The sequence below is a fragment of the Hyla sarda genome, unplaced genomic scaffold, assembly GCF_029499605.1.
Source record: "Hyla sarda isolate aHylSar1 unplaced genomic scaffold, aHylSar1.hap1 scaffold_1966, whole genome shotgun sequence".
Lineage (NCBI taxonomy): Eukaryota > Metazoa > Chordata > Amphibia > Anura > Hylidae > Hyla > Hyla sarda.
Window position 1 is genome coordinate 9,434 of NW_026608623.1, and position 20,251 is coordinate 29,684.

Below are 20,251 nucleotides of genomic sequence, written 5' to 3' on the forward strand. Positions count from 1 at the left end.
TACCATCTTATGAAACCGCTGCTGTCACATCTATACACACCAGCGCTAACAAAACACCCCTCTCCACAAACTAAGCCATGACAGCACCAGAGCATCCTTTTGCCATCCCCATATCCATATATACCAAAACACACCTACCATACCACACACCTGGTAATAACCAGCACAGCAATCCCCGTCCGATCATCCAGCAATAAGAGACAACTGCATCAAGGACCGAAACCCTCTCTTCTACAAATTAAAATAAAAATAAATAAAAATAGTTACAAACATGGATACGAAATAACCAGCCATGGTACCCACCATCTAGCAGAAAAAAGCGCAACGGCCCGACAAATGACATCTCATGCAGCATCTCTGTCAATAGGACATCTCCACCACCTGGCATCAGACACGCATCATCCAACCATTGCTAAAAACAGAAGTAACACATCTGACATACTCGCATCACCGCATAACACTATACCTCCTCATACAACATGGAACATTTTCGCAATCCTTGCATTTAATGTATGGCCACATTTTACTGCTAAATAAAAGTAATTTTTTTTTTTTTTTACTTTATAAATGAAACACTCCTATGTCATCAGACAGCGCCACTACAACACACCAGAGCGCAGCCTTATGACACTCTTTTTACTCATCCAATTGTACTCTCTGGCGCCCATTTTAGAAACTATAAAAAGCCAGTGATAATGCTTTTATGTATGTATGCCATAATCATTGATAAAGAGGTGCAAGACCTCGAAACGCGTCTGATACGGCAATAAAGAACACTTTTACATAACTGAGACTCACCACATCTTTATTCCATCTACGGTTGGCGCCGAACATCCCGGGAACCTTTTTTCCAGACCCTGCAAAAAAAAATCTGTGCAAAGGAAAAGTTGACCAGCTGCCAATAGCAACCAATCAGATTAATTTAATTTTTCAGATTCAAATTCATTTTGCAGAGGCCTTGTTAAAAATAAAATAAGCAAGCTGATTGGTTGCTATGGGCAACTGGGCAACTTTTCCTCTGCACAGGTTTTGATAAATTGTGAGCTGCTGGAGGGGACTTTTTTTTTGTGCGAACTTGGCGAGTAGTATTGGTTGCCTAGTTTTGGTCACCCCAATGTGAAATCAGTCAAATGCATTCTACACCTCCCCCCTTTTTCTTTATACTCTTTCCCTACAATATCTTTCACCCCCCTGTTATTTGGGGAAATTGGAGAAGGGAGTGCTTACACACATTGGGGGACATGTATCAAAGATTTTAGCCCTGTTTTGTGTTTAATTTTTTTGCGCAAAGTTTTGCGTAAGCTGTTTTTCTGCGTCTTTTTTTGCCCACATTCTGGTGGAGCATTTCCTCCAGATGTGTACGTTTTGGTGTACCTTGGAGTGACATATTTAGTACACACAAATTTATTAACTGCGTACATTTCATTTACCCACAGAAATCTTGCTTGATGACCATATTTTTAACACAAATATAAGCCATCTTGGACTGCACTTAGCAAGATGCTCTAAATCATGCATTTAATTTTCCATTTGGATTGCGGAGATTACTATGCTTCTGTCGCCAGTCAGATTATCTCTGTGATTCTTAAAATCTTTTTCATGTACCTTTTTAAAAAAATGAAATGATTATAGACCACTTATGATCACCCCTTCACCCGCAGTCTAACCTGATTCAACTGGAAAATACATCAGGTTATAGTGCAGGTGAAATACTTCCGGCACAGTTCAGACTTCAAACTGTGTAAAATTCAAACTCCCCAGCTGCTCTTGATGAGTACAGGAGATTGCACCTGTGTAGTGTAGCCATGGTGACCACAGCTAAGAATATACCACTGTATGTGCAGGGGAAGCAGGGAGTGAGAATCGAAGATCCTCGGAAAAACGTGGTGCTCCAAAAGCGCTCCTTTACAAGGTAAGGATAACCATGGGTCTGGTGTTCGATAAAGCAATAGGTTCTTTATTCAGGCACAAAGATGCAGGGATAACGCGTTTCGAGGGGTGGAGACCCCCTCTTCGTCAGATCCAATACTGGGCTGGGATTGGCTCCCTTGCTTATTTATACATAGAAAAACCCGCAAAACATTTGTGGCGGGTGGTGTATCGGACAAATTCAAAATATATACATATAGAAAAGAACTTTTAAAATCAATCATATAACATTCATAAAAAAAGAGATTATGTCTCACAGAATGGATAGGAGAAAAAAATTTAGTAATCATAAGGGAGAGAAATTACAACAATTAAAAGACGGAAAGCTCCTTTAGGGAATTCCTAATCTTATATCTCTTGGTTCAAGAATAGGGAATGATGGCTGGATGCTACACTCTCCAGGATGGGAAAGGAAATGCAACAGACACCGGCAGGTGCCGTCACGGATGGGAGACCAACCGGGATTGAATAGCCGGAGGTCACAGATGCAGTCTTTTGTTAGGTGCCTGTGAGCAGATGATTTGGAATGCCCAGATAGGACAGATGTGATTTTCCGTCTTTGGTGCTTAATACAGGTAAAGACAGATAGGCTGAGTGGGGTTACAGCAGCATTTTGAGACACCAGATAGGCAAAACAGGGTGTGGAAAACTGGTGGGTCTTAAAAGCCAGATGTATGGTCACATAAATTTGATGTAAATATACAGTGTATCTCAGGAGACTAAAATAAATGCAAACTGACCCGATGGGTGGAATCAGACGATGTCCACCGCTACCTGAAATCCGGATCATTCGTATATTAAGAGTCTGTGGTAGAACTCTCGAAGAGAGAATATACTTATTGACTGGAATAAATGTATTGGTATTTCTTAAGATGAAATGACAGAATAGAGGTCGGTTCTGACCTACTATATTAATTGAAAAATTGTGAGAGAGGATGATGATTTTCAGTTTTACGAAGATTTTCAGCACATATAAAATCTTCTGATTAATATATTTGTCTATATTTGGACAGCGTATTTTTAATCATATTTATTGTATGGGACATATCTCTGGAAAAACACTTGTTAGTTCAAGCTACTCGTATTTTTTATGTCCAAGCTGTTCAGGTTAAGAACCAGTATTTTTCATAATGCGTTAATGGATTGGTGAAACCATTAGGTTGCAACAACCCCGGAATTGAGGGTGCCCCCCCATGGTGTGTAGGCTTAGTGGATTAGTTCCACGGCCTCATTCAGTCCTTGGGGCTGTAAAGATTCCAGCCTATACATCCAGAACATCTCTCTTTTCCCCAACTCCTCCAATCTGTTGGTACTATGGTTGGGAATAAAATCGATTGGAGTAATGGAGAATGGATTTTTCGTATCTTTGTGTTTCAGGGTGATGTGTCTTGATAGGCTATGTTTCATATAACCTTTTTTGATATTGCTTCTATGTTGGTTGGTCCTTAGATGCAACTTTTGTGAAGTTCGGCCAACATACTGCATCCCGCGGGGAGAGACAAGAAGATATCGCTGTTAGGTGTGAGTGTGTGTATGTAGCAGAGGCAGGTGTGTAAGTGTGTGTGTATGTAGCAGAGCTGAGTGTGTAAATGAGTGTATGTAACAGAGTTGAGTGTGTGAATGTGTATATGTAGCAGAGCTGAGTGTGTATATATAGCAGAGTTGAGTGTGTGAGTGTATGTATGTAGCAGAGTTGAGTGCGTGTGTGTATGTAGCAGAGTTTAGTGTGTGAATGTGTGTATGTAGCAGAGTTGAGTGTGTCAGTGTGTGTATGTAGCAGAGTTGAGTGTGTATATTTAATAGAGCTGAGTGTGTAAGTGTGTGAATGTAGTAGAGTTAAGTGTGTGTATGTAGCAGAGTTGAGTGTGTGTATGTAGCAGAAATGAGTGTGTAAGAGTGTGAATGTAGCAGAGCTGAGTTTGTGAATGTGTGTATGTAACAAAGCTGAGTGTGTGAATGTGTGTATGTAGCAGAGTTGAGTGTGTGAATGTGTGTATGTAGCAAAGCTGAGTATGTATGTGTAGTAGAGTTGAGTGTGTGAGTGTGTGTGTAGCAGGGCTGAGTGTGTATATGGAGCAGAGTTGAGTGTGAGTGTGTATGTAGAAGAGTTGAATGTGTAAATGTGTGTATGTAGCAGAGCTGAGTGTGTGTATATAGCAAAGTTGAATGTGTGTGTATGTAGCAGATTTTAATGTGTGAATGTGTGTATGTAGCAGAGTTGAGTGTGTAAGTGTGTGTATGTGGCAAAGTTGAGTGTGTGATTGTGTGTATGTGGCAGAACTGAGTGTATATGTGTGTGTATGTAGCAGAGCTAAGTGTGTGTGTGAGTGTGTGTATGTAGCAGAGCTGAGTGTGTAAGTGTGTGTATGTAGCAAAGTTGAGTGTGTGATTGTGTGTATGTAGCAGAGCTGAGTGTGTGAGTGTGTATATGTACCTGAGCTGAGTGTGTGCATGTAGCAGAGCTGAGTGTGTGATTGTGTGTATGTAGCAGAGCTGAGTATGTGAATGTGTGTATGTAGCAGTGCTGAGTGTGTGGTTGTGTGTATGTAGCAGAGTTGAGTGTGTGAGTGTGTATATTAAGCAGAGCTGAGTGTGTGATCAGGTGTATTTTGCAGAGCTGAGTGTGTGATCAGGTGTATGTAACAATGTTGAGTGTGTGTGTGGTCATGCTTACACATAATCACATTCAGCTCTGCTACATACCCATGTTGCACACTAATTTCTGCTAATAGGGTGCCTCCAGCTTTTGCAAAACTTCAACTCCCAGCATGCCAAGTATTGCAACACTTGGAGGCATTCTGGTTGGTAAACACTGATATAGAGTTAAGGGGACAGATTGTTCAGCAAAATAACATATTTTTTAAACCCAGACATTCTGGGGGAGATTCTTAAAAACTACTGTTATTATTCACACCTCCTGACATTTTCAAAGGTCTCTTTTGTTGCTTTGAAAATATGTGAAAATTCATTTTTGTGCCACTTTTGTTTGTTTTTTTGTATAAAATTTTCTTTTTTGCTGCAACCATTAGATTTTTTTTATGCCAAAATTGCCGAGTTTAGTGCCAAAATCAGCAATTTTTGTGCCAACTTTTACATCCAAGAAAATTCTGGTGGAAACATCTCACGAAATATTCCATGGTTACTAGTGCCCAGACAAGCAATAACTGTATAAATAAAACATTTCTGAGCTTAAATGTGTATATATAATTACTTTTTTCATAATTACTTACATAACACCTTTTCCCCAAAAAACAAAGAAAAAAGACCCAAAAACAATAAAACTACAACCATTTCTTTGATTTCTACACTATCAAAAAGCTGGTGTGAAATTTTTGATGTAAACTGGACTCTCACCCCTTTGAAAATATCATATTAAGCAGACAATATACGTGGACACACCCTCTTTTACAAAACTGACATGGACAGTGTAAACCGCAGCACAAAGCTCTTTGAAAATGTGGTCGATACTTTTTGCGCCAAAATAGATTTTTTTTTTACGCAAAATTCTTTGATAATCTTCCCCTCTGTGTACTTGATAAGGAATTATGATTTTACTTTTATGCGAAGTTTTGTTCGGCGCACACTGCTGCTCCAGCACTTCTAGCTATGAGCAGTGAGCAGTGTACCGTGTGAGGTAGAGAAGGATGCACGGTAGAGCGAGGGGGGCCTTTCTTTATTAGCACAAAATTTATCAAAGGACATGCACAACTTTAGTAAATCTTGAGCAAGAGTGTAAATTAGACAAGCAGTGTAAAAGGTAGAACTGTGTCTACAATAGACACCTAATGATATATGTCCCACATTGTCTTGGCTCAACAGGTGTCGTGTCAACTGTGTCCATCTATATATACCAGGCGAGTTCTACTACATAAATGGCATAAGTGACTGTTTGGATGACTTTTGACACGCTGAGAACCAGAGAGGCTATGAGGGCGGGAGGCATGGGTCCCTATACCCAGGCAGGGCGCGCCGTCCTTGGGCACAGGATTGGTGATGCAGACCCCCCGGTGGCGGGGAGTGGAAGAGTCGGGCGATTCAGAATACATCATAGGAGATATATATAAAAAAGAAGAGATTGCGCTCCTAGTGGAGAATCATAAGGTGGGTTGACGTGTGGGCGTGTCTTTTGCACCTTACCGTGTAGCGTTGTGCTGAGGGCACAACACCTTGATGAGCTTGTAGACTCGCTGGGGTTTGTAGTTGAAAATACGGGCGGCAGCCTGGGCGTCCTGCACTGTGACCTCCAGGCCGTGGTGTAGCTTTAGTATGAGGAGAACCGAAAAGATAGGACTTGCTTAGCCCTTGGCGCCTATTCCCCAAGTATCGATTCCAGCCGGTAGTAGTCCATAAAACAACTGGCCTTTATTGGTAATAAAAAGGAGGGTGCAACACATTGGTTTCGAACCCGGGCCGGGTTCTTCATCAGGCAGTGGTTGTTACAAGAGCACATTCCCGCTCGTTTAAATATACACTTGTGGACCGGCATAGAACTGCTGCCGGGTCACCATGTCATTGCAATTAACACATTTTGACAAAAAGTTTTTTTACACATAAGGAAATTAACAAACATGAAAAACTTAAAATATGTAAAGCAGAATTATAGATATGGTATAACACCTCTATATTGGTTAAATTAGAACTAATACCCTCGTCACTCCTAGGAGGCGCTGAGGTCTCCCTTAGAAGGTGCCCACTGCTGTTGGGCTGCGGTCAGGCTGCGAATATTAACAAGATGAGGAACTCTCCGCAGGTTGGTGCGCCAGGTTTGTGATATTCATATTAGGTATTGGAACCTTGTAACTTCTAGGAGGCGCTGAGGTCTCATGTACGAGTGCCCACTGTTGGCAGGCTGCAGACCCGTTTGTCGCCGCATGCGCTGTCCCTGCATGTTGGGGTATTTCTTTGGAGTTACCCCGTAGCACAAGCATAGAGTGGAACACGCCGAAACTGGTATGTAGATTAGTAGTTCGGTCCAGGCCACTGGAAACACCATTAAAGGAGAAAGTAATGGTGTCTTTGTAGGAGCGGTGTGGACTATCTTGATGCAGGTAAGCGGATGGTGAGGTATCCTCTGTTTGGGAGCAAGATAATTGTATCTTGGGTATGTTCCTTGGTTATAGGGGATGGGCATGCCGGTGTGTATATGGATATAACAATTATTAATTATTAATAATTATTTAATAATTATAGCGCTCCCAGCGTGTCTAACCGGACCGAAATTGTAGTCGCCGCGGGTATGAAGCATATGACGCGTGGTCTAATTGAAGGTTATTGGTAGTAGACACTTACTATACCCTGGTTGTCTAGCTAACTTGAGCCATTATATGGACATAAAGGATTATTGGAATTATGATAACGGATTATATAATAGTCTCGACTATTTCATTGAGACCCCTCAGGTTCACTGTGCTCAACTTGAAGATCCAAAAGACCTCTCGTTTTTTTAGGAGTTCAAATCGGTTGGAATTGTGATCAGGAATGTGATCAATGGGAGTGATTTTTATGGGATCCGCACTCTCCGGGTGTACAATTGAACAGTGCCTGGAGACTCCATGGAGCAGAAATTTTTTCTTTATATTTTGTCTATGTTTGTTCATCAAACAGTGCAGGGATTGGGTCGTCCTGCCTATATACTGCAGACCGCACATACAATCCAGTAGGTAGATGACATATTTCGATTGGCATGTCGGTCTGTATTTGAGTTGGAATTTTTCATCTGTTGAATGTGACTTAATCTCATTTACATTGTTTTTGATCTCCTTGCAGCATTTGCAACGGGTGGACCCACATCTGAAGCTTCCTACAGGTAAGGTCATGGTCCCTTTAGTCTGTTTGTGCTGTCGTATCTGGCTGGGGGCCAGCAGGTTCTTCAGAGTGGGGGCTCTGCGGAACGTGATTTGGGGGTGCTCGCTTTGGAGGATGTGCCAGTGTGTTCTCAATATTTGCTTCATCCGAGTAGCGGCGGTGGAGAATGTGGTTATAAAGTTAGTCTTTTGTTTGTTTAATTGTATCGCACAGTCAACTTTTTTCTTTTCTTTGTCCGGGACAAGACACTCTTTTTGTGTTCTGTGTTGTACTTTTCTCAGTGCTTCCTTTATGATTAGACCAGGGTATCTCTTTTCTTTGAATCTTTTTTCCAGGATTTTCGCCTGTGTTTTAAAGGTTCCATTGTCTGTGCAATTCTTTCTCACCCGTTTGAATTGACTGTAGGGGACATTTTTAAGCCATTGCTTGTGATGCCTACTTTCAAAATCCAGATAACTGTTTACATCAACAGTTTTGAAATAAGTTGATGTGATGAAGTTTTCAGAATTATGCCTAACACATAGGTCCAGGAAGTGGATTTCTCTATTACTTGTCTCCATTGTGAACCGGATTCCCCAGTTATTGTTGTTGAGTTCGTCAAGTAGTATGCCGGTGGTTTCTCCTGTCCCATTCCAGATGAAAAACAGATCATCTATATACCTGCCATATAGAATGATATGGGATGATAAGGCCGGGTTAGTAGTGATGTATTTTGACTCGAAGGCGCCCATAAACAGGTTTGCATAAGCCGGTGCGACCTTCGAGCCCATCGCGGTCCCTTTGCACTGTTGGTATGTTTTTTTATTGTAGGTAAAGAAATTGTTGGTTAGTATGAATTCCAATCCTTTAATGATGAACTGTTTCTGTTCAAGTGGCAGTGCATTATCATTTTCCAGATAACTGTAGGCGCTTTTCAGTCCTAGATCATGTGTGATATTAGTGTAGAGTGATGTCACATCGCAGGAGATAAGATGATAATCCAGTTTCCATGGTATTTTGATCAGTGTTTCAATGAGTTGAGTGGAGTCACGCAGATAGCTGGGTAGTTGAATGACATACTTCTGTAAGAACAGGTCTATGTAATGCGAGAGATTACTGTTAAGGGAGTTTGTGTTTGATATGATGGGGCAGCCAGGGGGGGTTATTGATTGTTTTATGAATTTTTGGTAAGAAGTAGAAGTATGGTTTATTGGCATTACTGGTTCTCAGATATTTTTCTTCATCCTTATTCAGGATGTTAAGCTGTGCTCCTTCTTTGATGAGTTGGTGCAAATTCCTAAATTCCTTTCCACCTGTGGGAAGGGATCTTGTTTTATGGACAGATATTATTCTGTATCCAATAGGATCCTATTTGCTTCCTTCTCGTAGTAGTCATAGTCGATGATGACCAGTCCTCTCCCTTAATCCGCACTGCGGATTACGATTGCTGGGTTTTTCTGTAGTTCTCTCATTGCTGTCCTTTCTTTCGCGGTGAGGTTAGATTTTTTTGACTCCATTTGTTTCAACATTTCTTTGGAAACAAGTTCATGAAATACCTCAATGCTGGGCCCTTTGCTTGTACCAGGTAGAATGCTGATGGTAGTTTGACTGGCTGATGTATCATCAGATCATTACTCAATTCCATATCTTTGTCCTCCTGTTTTTGGTGTGTACCATTTGTTTCTTTGATGGCAAAAAATCTCTGTAGTGTGAGCTTCCTGATAAACCTATTGAGGTCTAGGAAAATCTGGAATTCATCCCCTTTGTGTGACGGGCAAAATGAGAGCCCTTTCTCTAATAGGGTAATAGAAACTCTGAGTACCCCAAAATCATTATTTATACAAGCAAGCCATAACCTCTCGAAAAAATACCAAAACCTGAGCAAGGAGGTCCAGGACAGAATCAAACAACAGCGATGTAAACTACAAAGCACTCCACCCAGGTTTGACCTAGGAACACCTGCTAAACCAGAAACCGGGATAGTGAATCTGATAGATCTGGATCTCACTATCCATGAAGCAATAACGCCACCAGAACCTGCAATCATGGAACATCATAATTGTGAAACTGTACAGGGTAATGAAATTACAGTAGTTGACAACACTGACAATCAGAGCTCCCTGGCTCAATACCTCAGAGAAAGGAAGAACCAAACCGCAGATCGCACAGAAAAAGCGGGGCAAAGTGAGAAACCTAATCCCACAGGAATTCCTTTTTTAGAGGTAGGCCCCAGGAACAAACCATCCAACATACCAATGATGTTCCAAAAGAAGAAAAACAAAAGAAAGCTGGAAGATACAGAGGGAAACGAGGAGGAAAAAGAACAGGACGAAAGAAGAGCAAAGAAAGTAGTACCTCCAGCAACAGTGGAGGGACAATAAAAATCTTCAACCTCTCAAAACATTGCCTAAGCCCATATGAGACAACCCTATTGGAGAAAGGGCTCTCATTCTGCCCGTCACACAAAGGGAATGAATTCCAGATTTTCCTAGACCTCAATAGGTTTATCAGGAAGCTCACACTACAGAGATTTTTTGCCATCAAAGAAACAAATGGTACACACCAAAAACAGGAGGACAAAGATATGGAATTGAGTAATGATCTGATGATACATCAGTCAGTCAAACTACCATCAGCATTCTACCCGGTACAAGCAAAAGGGCCCAGCATTGAGGTATTTCATGAACTTGTTTCCAAAGAAATGTTGAAACAAATGGAGTCAAAAAAATCTGACCTCACCGCAAAAGAAAGGACAGCAATGAGAGAACTACAGAAAAACCCAGCAATCGTAATCCGCAGTGCGGATAAAGGGGAAGGACTGGTCATCCTCGACTATGACTACTACGAGAAGGAAGCAAATAGGATCCTATTGGATACAGAATACTATCTGTCCATAAAACAAGATCCCTTCCCACAGGTGGAAAGGAATTTAGGAATTTGCACCAACTCATCAAAGAAGGAGCACAGCTTAACATCCTGAATAAGGATGAAGAAAAATATCTGAGAACCAGTAATGCCAATAAACCATACTTCTACTTCTTACCAAAAATTCATAAAACAAACTCCCTTAACAGTAATCTCTCGCATTACATAGACCTGTTCTTACAGAAGTATGTCATTCAACTACCCAGCTATCTGCGTGACTCCACTCAACTCATTGAAACACTGATCAAAATACCATGGAAACCGGATTATCATCTTATCTCCTGCGATGTGACATCACTCTACACTAATATCACACATGATCTAGGACTGAAAAGCGCCTACAGTTATCTGGAAAATGATACTGCACTGCCACTTGAACAGAAACAGTTCATCATTAAAGGATTGGAATTCATACTAACCAACAATTTCTTTACCTACAATAAAAAAACATACCATCAGTGCAAAGGGACCGCGATGGGCTCGAAGGTCGCACCGGCTTATGCAAACCTGTTTATGGGCGCCTTCGAGTCAAAATACATCACTACTAACCCGGCCTTATCATCCCATATCATTCTATATGGCAGGTATATAGATGATCTGTTTTTCATCTGGAATGGGACAGGAGAAACCACCGACATACTACTTGACGAACTCAACAACAATAACTGGGGAATCCGGTTCACAATGGAGACAAGTAATAGAGAAATCCACTTCCTGGACCTATGTATTAGCCATAATTCTGAAAACTTCATCACATCAACTTATTTCAAAACTGTTGATGTAAACAGTTATCTGGATTTTGAAAGTGGGCATCACAAGCAATGGCTTAAAAATGTCCCCTACAGTCAATTCAAATGGGTGAGAAAGAATTGCACAGACAATGGAACCTTTAAAACACAGGCGAAAATTCTGGAAAAAAGATTCAAAGAAAAGAGATACCCTGGTCTAATCATAAAGGAAGCAATGAGAAAAGTACAACACAGAACACAAAAAGAGTGTCTTGTCCCGGACAAAGAAAAGAAAAAAGTTGACTGTGCGATACAATTAAACATACAAAAGACCAACTTTATAACCACATTCTCCACCGCCGCTACTCGGATGAAGCAGATATTGAGAACACACTGGCACATCCTCCAAAGCGACGTATACCTTAAAGGAAAAATTCCCGAGCACCCCCAAATCACATTCCGCAGAGCCCCCACTCTGAAGAACCTGCTGGCCCCCAGCCAGATACGACAGCACAAACAGACTAAAGGGACCATGAACTTACCTGTAGGAAGCTTCAGATGTGGGTCCACCCGTTGCAAATGCTGCAAGGAGATCAAAAACAATGTAAATGAGATTAAGTCACATTCAACAGATGAAAGATTCCAACTCAAATACAGACTGACATGCCAATCGAATTATGTCATCTACCTACTGGATTGTATGTGCGGTCTGCAGTATATAGGCAGGATGAACAAACATAGACAAAATATAAAGAAAAAATTTCTGCTCCATGGAGTCTCCAGGCACTGTGCAATTGCACACCCGGAGAGTGCGGATCCCATAAAAATCACTCCCATTGATTACATTCCTGATCACAATTCCAACCGATATGAACTCCTAAAAAAACGAAAGGTCTTTTGGATCTTCAAGTTGAGCACAGTGAACCCGAGGGGTCTCAATGAAATAGACGAGACTATTATATAATCAGTTATCATAATTCCAATAATCCTTTATGTCCATATAATGGCTCAAGCTAGCTAGACAACCAGGGTATAGTAAGTGTCTACTACCAATAACGTTCAATTAGACCACCCGTCATATGCTTCATACCCGCGGCGACTACAATTTCGGTCCGGTTAGACACGCTGGGAGCGCTATAATTATTAAAGAATTATTAATAATTAATAATTGTTATATTCAAATGCACACCGGCATGCCCATCCCCTATAACCAAGGAACATACCCAAGATACAATTATCTTGATCCCAAACAGAGGATACCTCACCATCCGCTTACCTGCATCAAGATAGTCCACACCTCTCCCACAAAGAAACCATTACGTTCTCCTTTAATGGTGTTTCCAGCGGCCTGGACCGAACTACTAATCTACATACCAGTTTCGGCGTGTTCCACTCTATGCTTGTGCTACGGGGTAACTCCAAAGAAATACCCCCAACATTCAGGGACAGCGCATGCGGCGACAAACGGGTCCGCAGCCTGCCAACAGTGGGCACTCGTACATGAGACCTCAGCGCCTCCTAGAAGTTACAAGGTTCCAATACCTAATATGAATATCACAAACCTGGCGCACCAACCTGCGGAGAGTTCCTCATCTTGTTAATATTCGCAGCCTGACCGCAGCCCAACAGCAGTGGGCACCTTCTAAGGGAGACCTCAGCTCCTTCTAGGAGTGACGAGGGTATAAGTGCTAATTTAACCAATATAAAGGTGTTATACCATATCTATAATTCTGCTTTACATATTTTAAGTTTTTCATGTTTGTTAATTTCCTTATGTGTAAAAAAGCTTTTTTGCCAAAATGTGATAATTGCAATGACCCGGTGACCCGGCAGCAGTTCTATGCCGGTCCACAGGTGTATATTTAAACGAGCGGGAATGTGCTCTTGTAACAACCACTGCCTGATGAAGAACCCGGCCCGGGTTTGAAACTAATGTGTTGCACCCTTCTTTTTTACCAATAAAGGCCAGTTGTTTTATGGACTACTACCGGCTGGAATCGATACTTGGGGAATAGGCGCCAGGGGCTAAGCAAGTCCTATCTTTTCGGTTCTCCTCATACTAAAGAATACATCATAGGGCGGTCTGCCGAGGAGGTTCGTCCCCAGGGAAGCCTGCACTCTCACAGGGTACGCCAGGAAGGAGTGCGGGCTCCCCTGGGGACGAACCTTCCGGTTTCTCCCTTGGTATTTTCCAGAGGGATTGGGCTGGTTCACGTACCCAACCCTGGGCTGGGCGGTCCCCGGGCAAAGCCTCCGTAACGGTCTCCTGACAGGCTTCCATGCCTGTAGACTTTGACACGCAGAGAACAAGAGAGGCTAGAAGGGCGGGAGGTGCGGGTCCCTGTACCCAGGAAGGGCGCGCCGTTCTTAGGCACAGGATCAGTGACTTGGACCGCCCTCGGCAGCGGAGAGCAGAAGCATCGGGGGAGTAAGAATACATCGGCGGGCGGTCCATCGAGGAGGTGCATCACCAGGGGAGCCCGTACTCAGCCGCTCTCTCAGGGTAGGCCAGGGCCGAGCGCGGGCTCCCCTGGAGACGAACCTTCCGGTTTCTCCCTTGGTATTTTCCAGGGGGAATGGGCTGGTTCATGTACCCGACCAGGGGCAGGGCGGTCCCTGGGCGAAGCCTCTCTAACAGTCCCCTGACAGGCTTCCATGCCTATAGACCTTTGACACGTAGAGAACCAGAGAGGCTATAAGGGCGGGAGGTGCGGGTCCCTGTACCCAGGCCGGGCGCGCCGTCCTTGGGCATAGGATCGGTGACGCGAGCACCCAGCAGCGGGGAGCAGAAGCGTCAGGCGAGTCAACAAACATCTGCGTGCGGTCCACTGAGGCGCCTCGGCCCTCCAGAGGCAAAATGAAAAATGACAAAGTCCAGGTTGTCGGCCAGCAGGAGGAGATGTGAGTTCCTATGCCCAGGATGGTCAACCTAACATAGCAAGGCCCCTGGAAGGATCTTCCATGCCTGTAGACTTTTGACATGCAGAGAACAAGAGAGGCTATAAGGGCGGGAGACGCGGGTCCCTGTACCCAGACAGGGCATGCCGTCATTGGGCACAGGATCGGTGATGCGGACACCCCAGCGTCGGGGAGCAGAAGCGTCGCCCGAGTCGGCAAACATTGGTGGGCGGTCCGCCGAGGAAGTCCATCACCAGGGGAGCCAGTACTCAGCCGCTCTCTCAGGGTACGCCAGGGCCGAGCACGAGCTCCCCTGGGGACGAACCTTCCAGTTTCTACCTTGTTATTTTCCAGGGGGATTGAGCTGTTTCATGTACCCAACCCGCCAACCCGGAGCTGGGCGGTCCCCGGGCAAAGCCTCCGTAACGATCCCCTGACAGGCTTCCATGTCTGTAGACCTTTGACACACAGAGAACCAGAGAGGTTATAAGGGCGGGAGGCGTGGGTCCCTGTACCCACGCAGGGTGCGCCGTCCTTGGGCACAGGATCGGTGATGTGGACCCCCGGCAGCGGGGAGCGGAAGCATCGGGCGAGTAAGAATAAATCGGCGTGTGGTCCACCGAGGAGGTTCATCCCCAGGGGAGCCTGTACTCAGCCACTCTCTCAGCGTACACGAGGGCCGAGCGCGGGCTCCCCTGGGGACGAACTTTCCGGTTTCTCCCTTGGTATTTTCCAGGAGGAATGGGCTGGTTCATGTACCCGACCCGTGGCTGGGCGGTCCCCGGGCGAAGCCTCTGAAACAGTCCCCTGACAGGCTTCCATGCCTGTAGACCTTTGACACTTAGAGAACCAGTGCAGCTATAAGGGCGGGAGGTGCGGGTCCCTGTACCCAGGCAGGGCGCGCCGTCCTTGGGCACAGGATCGGTGACGCAGACACCCCGGCAGCGGACAACAAATATCGGCGGGCGGTCTGCCGAGGAGGTTCATCCCCAGGGGAGCCCGTACTCAGCCGCTTTCTCAGGGTACGCCAGGGCTGAGTGCGGGCTTCCCTGGGGACGAACCTTCAGGTTTCTCCCTTGGTATTTTCCAGGGGGAATGGGCTGGTTCACGTACCCAACCCTGGGCTGGGCGGTCCCCGGGTGAAGCCTCCGGAACAGTCCCTGACAGGCTTCCATGCCTGTAGACCTTTGACACACAGAGAACCAGAGAGGTTATAAGGGCGGGAGGCGTGGGTCCCTGTACCCACGCAGGGTGCGCCGTCCTTGGGCACAGGATCGGTGATGTGGACCCCCGGGGAGCGGAAGCATCGGGCGAGTAAGAATACATCGTCGGGCGGTCCACCGAGGAGGTTCGTCAACAGGGGAGCCGTACTCAGCTGCTCTCTCAAGGTATGCCAGGGCCGAGCGCGGGCTCCCCTGGGGATGAACCTTCAGGTTTCTCCCTTGGAATTTTCCAGGGGGAATGGGCAGGTTTACGTACACGACCCAGGGCTGGGCGGTCCCCGGACGAAGCCTCCGGAACGGTCCCCTGACAGGCTTCCATGCCTGTAGACCTTTGACAGACAGAGAACCAGAGAGGCTATAAGGGCGGGAGGCACGGATCCATGTACCCAGGAAGGGCGCGCCGTCCTTAGGCACAGGATCAGTGACATGGACCCCCCCGGCAGTGGAGAGCAGAAGCATCGGGGGAGTAAGAATACATCGGCGGGCGGTCCATTGAGGAGGTTCGTTCCCAGGGGAGCCCAAACTCAGCCGCTCTCTCAAGGTAGGCCAGGGCCGAGCGCTGGCTCTCCTGGGGACGGACTTTCTGGTTTCTCCCTTGGTATTTTCCAGGGGGATTGGGCTAGTTCATGTACCCGACCATGGGCCGGGCGGTCCCCGGGCGAAGCTTCTGAAACAGTTCCCTGACAGGCTTCCATGCCTGTAGACCTTTGACACGTAGAAAACCAGATAGGCTATAAGCGCGGGAGGCGCGGGTCCCTGCACCTAGGCAGGGTGCGCCGTCCTTGGGCACAGGATCGGTGACGTGGACCGCCCGGCCGCCGGGAGCGGAAGCATCGGGCGAGTAAGAAAACATTGTTGGGCGGTACGCTGAGGAGGTTCCTCCCCAGGGGAGCCCGTACTCAACCGCTCTCTCAGGGTATGCCAGGGCCTAGCGTGGGCTCCCCTGGGGACAAACTTTCCAGTTTCTCCCTTGGTATTTTCCAGGGGGATTGGGCTGGTTCATGTACCCGACACGGGGCTGGGCGGTCCCCGGGCGAAGCCTCTGAAACAATCCCCTGACAGGCTTCCATGCCTGGTGCGCCTTCCTTGGGCACAGGATCGGTGATGTGGACCCCCGACAGCGGGGAGCGAAAGCATCGGGCGAGTAAGAATACATCGGCGTGCGGTCCACCGAGGAGGTTCGTCCCCAAGGGAGCCCGTACTCAGCCGCTCTCTCAGGGTACGCGAGGGCCGAGAGTGTGCCCCCTGGGGACGAACTTTCCGGTTTCTCCCTTGGTATTTTTCACGGGGATTGGACTGGTTCATGTACCCGACCCCGGGCTGGGCGGTCCCCGGGCGAAGCCTCTGAAACAGTCCACTGACAGGCTTCCATGCCTGTAGACCTTTGACACGTATAGAATCAGTGAGGCTATAAGGGCGGGAGGCGCGGGTCCCTGTGCCAAGGCAGGGCGCGCCGTCCTTGGGCATAGGAGCGGTGACACGGACATCCCGGCAGCAGGGAGCAGAAGCGTCGGGTGAGTCAACAAACACCGGCGTGCGGTCCGCTGAGGCGCCTCGGTCCTCCAGAGGCGAAATTAAATATTACAAAGTCAAGGTTGTTGGCCAGGGGGAGATGCGAGTCCCTATGCCCAGGATGGTCAACCGAACATGGCAAGGTCTCTGGAAGGATCTTCCATGCCTGTAGACTTTTGACACGCAGAGAACAAGAGAGGCTATAAGGGCGGGTCCCTGTACCCAGACAGGGCGCGCCGTCCTTGGGCACAAGATCGGAGATGCGGACCCCTCAGCATCCGGGAGCAGAAGCCTTCCGGTTTCTCCCTTGGTATTTTCCAGGGGGAATAGGCTGGTTCATGTACCCGACCCGGGGCCGGGCGGTCCCCTGGCGAAGCCTCTTAAACAGTCCCCTGACAGGCTTCCATGCCTAGAGACCTTTGACACGCAGAGAACCATAGAGGCTATAAGGGTGGGAGGCGCAGGTCCCTTTACCCAGGCAGGGCACACCGTCCTTGGGCACAGGATCGGTGACGCGGACACCCCGGCAGCGGTCAACAAACATCGGTGTGCGGTCCGCTGAGGCGCCTCGGCTCCCCCGGAGGGTAAATGAAAAATGACAAAGTCTAGGTTGTCGGCCAGGGGGAGATGCGAGTCTCTATGCCCAGGATGGTCAACCGAACATGGCAAGGCTTCTGGAAGGTTCTTCCATGCATGTAGACTTTTGACATGCAGAGAACCAGAGAGGCTTTAAGGGCGGGAGGTGCGGGTTCCTGCACCCAGGAAGGGCGCAATGTCCTTGGGCACAGGATCAGTGATGCGGACCCCCCCCCCCCCCGGCCGCGAGGAGCAGAAGCGTCGGGCGAGTAAGAATACATCAGAGGGCGGTCTGCTGAGGAGGTTCGCCCCCCAGGGGGGCCCACACTCGGCCTCTCTCACATGGTACGCTAGGGCCGAGCGCTAGCTCCCCCGGTGAAGAACCTTCCGGTTTCTCCCTTGGTTTTTTCCAGGGTAGGCCAGGGCCGAGCGCGGGCTCTCCTGCGAACGGACTTTCCGGTTTCTCCCTTGGTATTTTCCAGGTAGATTGGGCTGGTTCATGTACCCCACCCGGGGTTGGGCGGTCCCCGGGCGAAGCCTCTGAAACAGTCCCCTGACAGGCTTCCATGCCTGTAGACCTTTAACACGTATAGCACCAGAGAGGATATACGGGCGTGAGGCGCGGGTCCCTGTACCCAGGCAGGGCACTTCGTCCTTGGGCACAGGATCGGTGACGCGGACATCCCAGCAGGAGGAAGCAGAAGCATCGGGCGAGTCAACAAACATCGGCGTGCGGTCCGCTGAGGCACCTCGGCCCTCCAGAGGCGAAATGAAAAATTACGAAGTCCAGATTGTCGGCCAGGGGGAGATGCGAGTCCCTATGCCCAGGATGGTCAACCGGACATGGCAAGGCCTCTGGAAGGATCTTCCATGCCTGTAGACTTTTGGCATGCAGATAACAAGAGAGGCTATAAGGGCGGGAGGCACGGGTCCCTGTATCCAGGCAGGGCGCGCAGTCCTTGGGCACAGGATCAGTAACGTGGACCACCTGGCGGTGGGGAGCAGAAGCGTTGGGCAAATCAACAAACATCGGCGGGCGGTCCGATGAGGCGCCCCGGCCCTACAGAGGAGAAATGAAATATTTCAAAGTCCAGGATGTCGGCCAGGACGAGGTGCGTGTCCCTATGCCCAGGAGGGTCAACCGGACACGTAAAGCCCTTTGGAAGGGTTTTCCATGCCTGTAACTTTTGACATGCAGAGAACCAGAGAAGCTATAAGTGCGGGAGGTGTAAGTCCCTGTACCCAGGAAGGGCACGCCGTCCTTGGGCACAGGATCGGTGATGCGGACCCCTGGCAGCGGGGAGCAGAAGTGTCGGCGAGTCGGCAAACATCGGCGGGCGGTCCGCTGAGGCGCCCCGGGCCTCCGGAGGCGAAATTAAAAAACGATCATGGGCAAGACTTCTGGAAGGGTCTTCCATGCCTGTAGACTTTTGAAATGTAGAGAACCAGAGACGCTATAAGGGCGGGAGGCGCGGGTCCCTGTATCAAGGCAGGGCGTGCCGTCCTTGGGCACAGGATTGGTGACGCGGACCCCCCGGCGGCGGTTGCAAAAGCGTCGGGCGAGTCGGCAAACATTGGTGGGGCGATTTGGCTAGGCGCCCCGGACCTCTGGAGGAGAAATTAAAAATATCAAAGTCCCGGTTGTTGGCCAGGTGGATGTACGGGTCCCTTTGCCCAGGAGGATCACTTGAGGTGACTCACTGTAACAAACCACCTCCTCATATATTCTCCCTACTACTGTGGGGACACACTGTAACAAACCTGTTTCTCATGTAATCTCCTTACTACTTGAGTGACAAACTGTAAGGAACTCATGTAATCTCCTTACTACTGGGGTGACACACTTTAACAAACCCCATCCTCATGTTATTAATTTATTGCTGGGGTGACATACTGTAACAAACCTCCTCCTCATGTAATCTTCTTACTACTGGGGTGACACACAGTAACAAACCTCCTTTCTAATGTAATCTCATTACTTCTGGGGTGACCCACTGTAACAAACCACCTCCTCATATAATCTCCTTACTACTGGGGTGACACACTGTAACAAATCTCCTCTTCATGTGATCTCCTTACTACTGGGGTGACACACTGTAACAAACCCCCTACTCTTGTAATCTCCTTACTACTTGGGTTAAAGACTGAAACATACCTCCTCCTCATGTAATCTCCTTACTACTGGGGTGAAACACTGTAATAAACCTCCTCCTCCTCATGTTATTAACTTACTAATGGGGTGACACACTGTAACAAACCTCCTTTCCATTTAATCTCTTTACTACTGGGGTGACACACTGTAACAAACCTCCTGCTCACATAATCTCCTTACTACTGGGTTGACACAATGTAACAAACCGCCTCCTCATGTAATCTCTTTACTACTGGGATGACACACTGTTAAAAAAAAAAAAAAAAACATCCTCATATTATTAACTTACTACTTGGGTGACACACTGTAATAAACCTCCTCATGTTATTAACTTACTAATGGGGTGACACACTGTAACAAACCTCCTGCTCTTGTAATCTCCTTACTACTGGGGTGACACAATGTAACAAACCGCCTCCTCATGTAATCTCCTTACTACTGGGGTGACACACTGTAACAACCCCCCTACTCGTGTAATCTCCTCACTTCTGGGGTGACACCCTATAACAAACCTCCTCCTCGTG

The 20,251-nt window shown here is 47.1% G+C and overlaps 1 protein-coding gene across 1 annotated transcript in view; it reads left to right on the forward strand.

Moving 5' to 3' along the window:
• The first annotated feature begins 7,717 nt into the window (after positions 1 to 7,717).
• The window catches only part of LOC130316826 (uncharacterized), a 32,332-nt gene continuing 19,798 nt past the window's right edge, over positions 7,718 to 20,251 (forward strand). The window contains exon 1 of the mRNA XM_056552819.1: positions 7,718 to 7,735. The gene's annotated coding sequence lies outside the window, so the exon portion shown is untranslated. The remainder of the gene's footprint in view (positions 7,736 to 20,251) is intronic.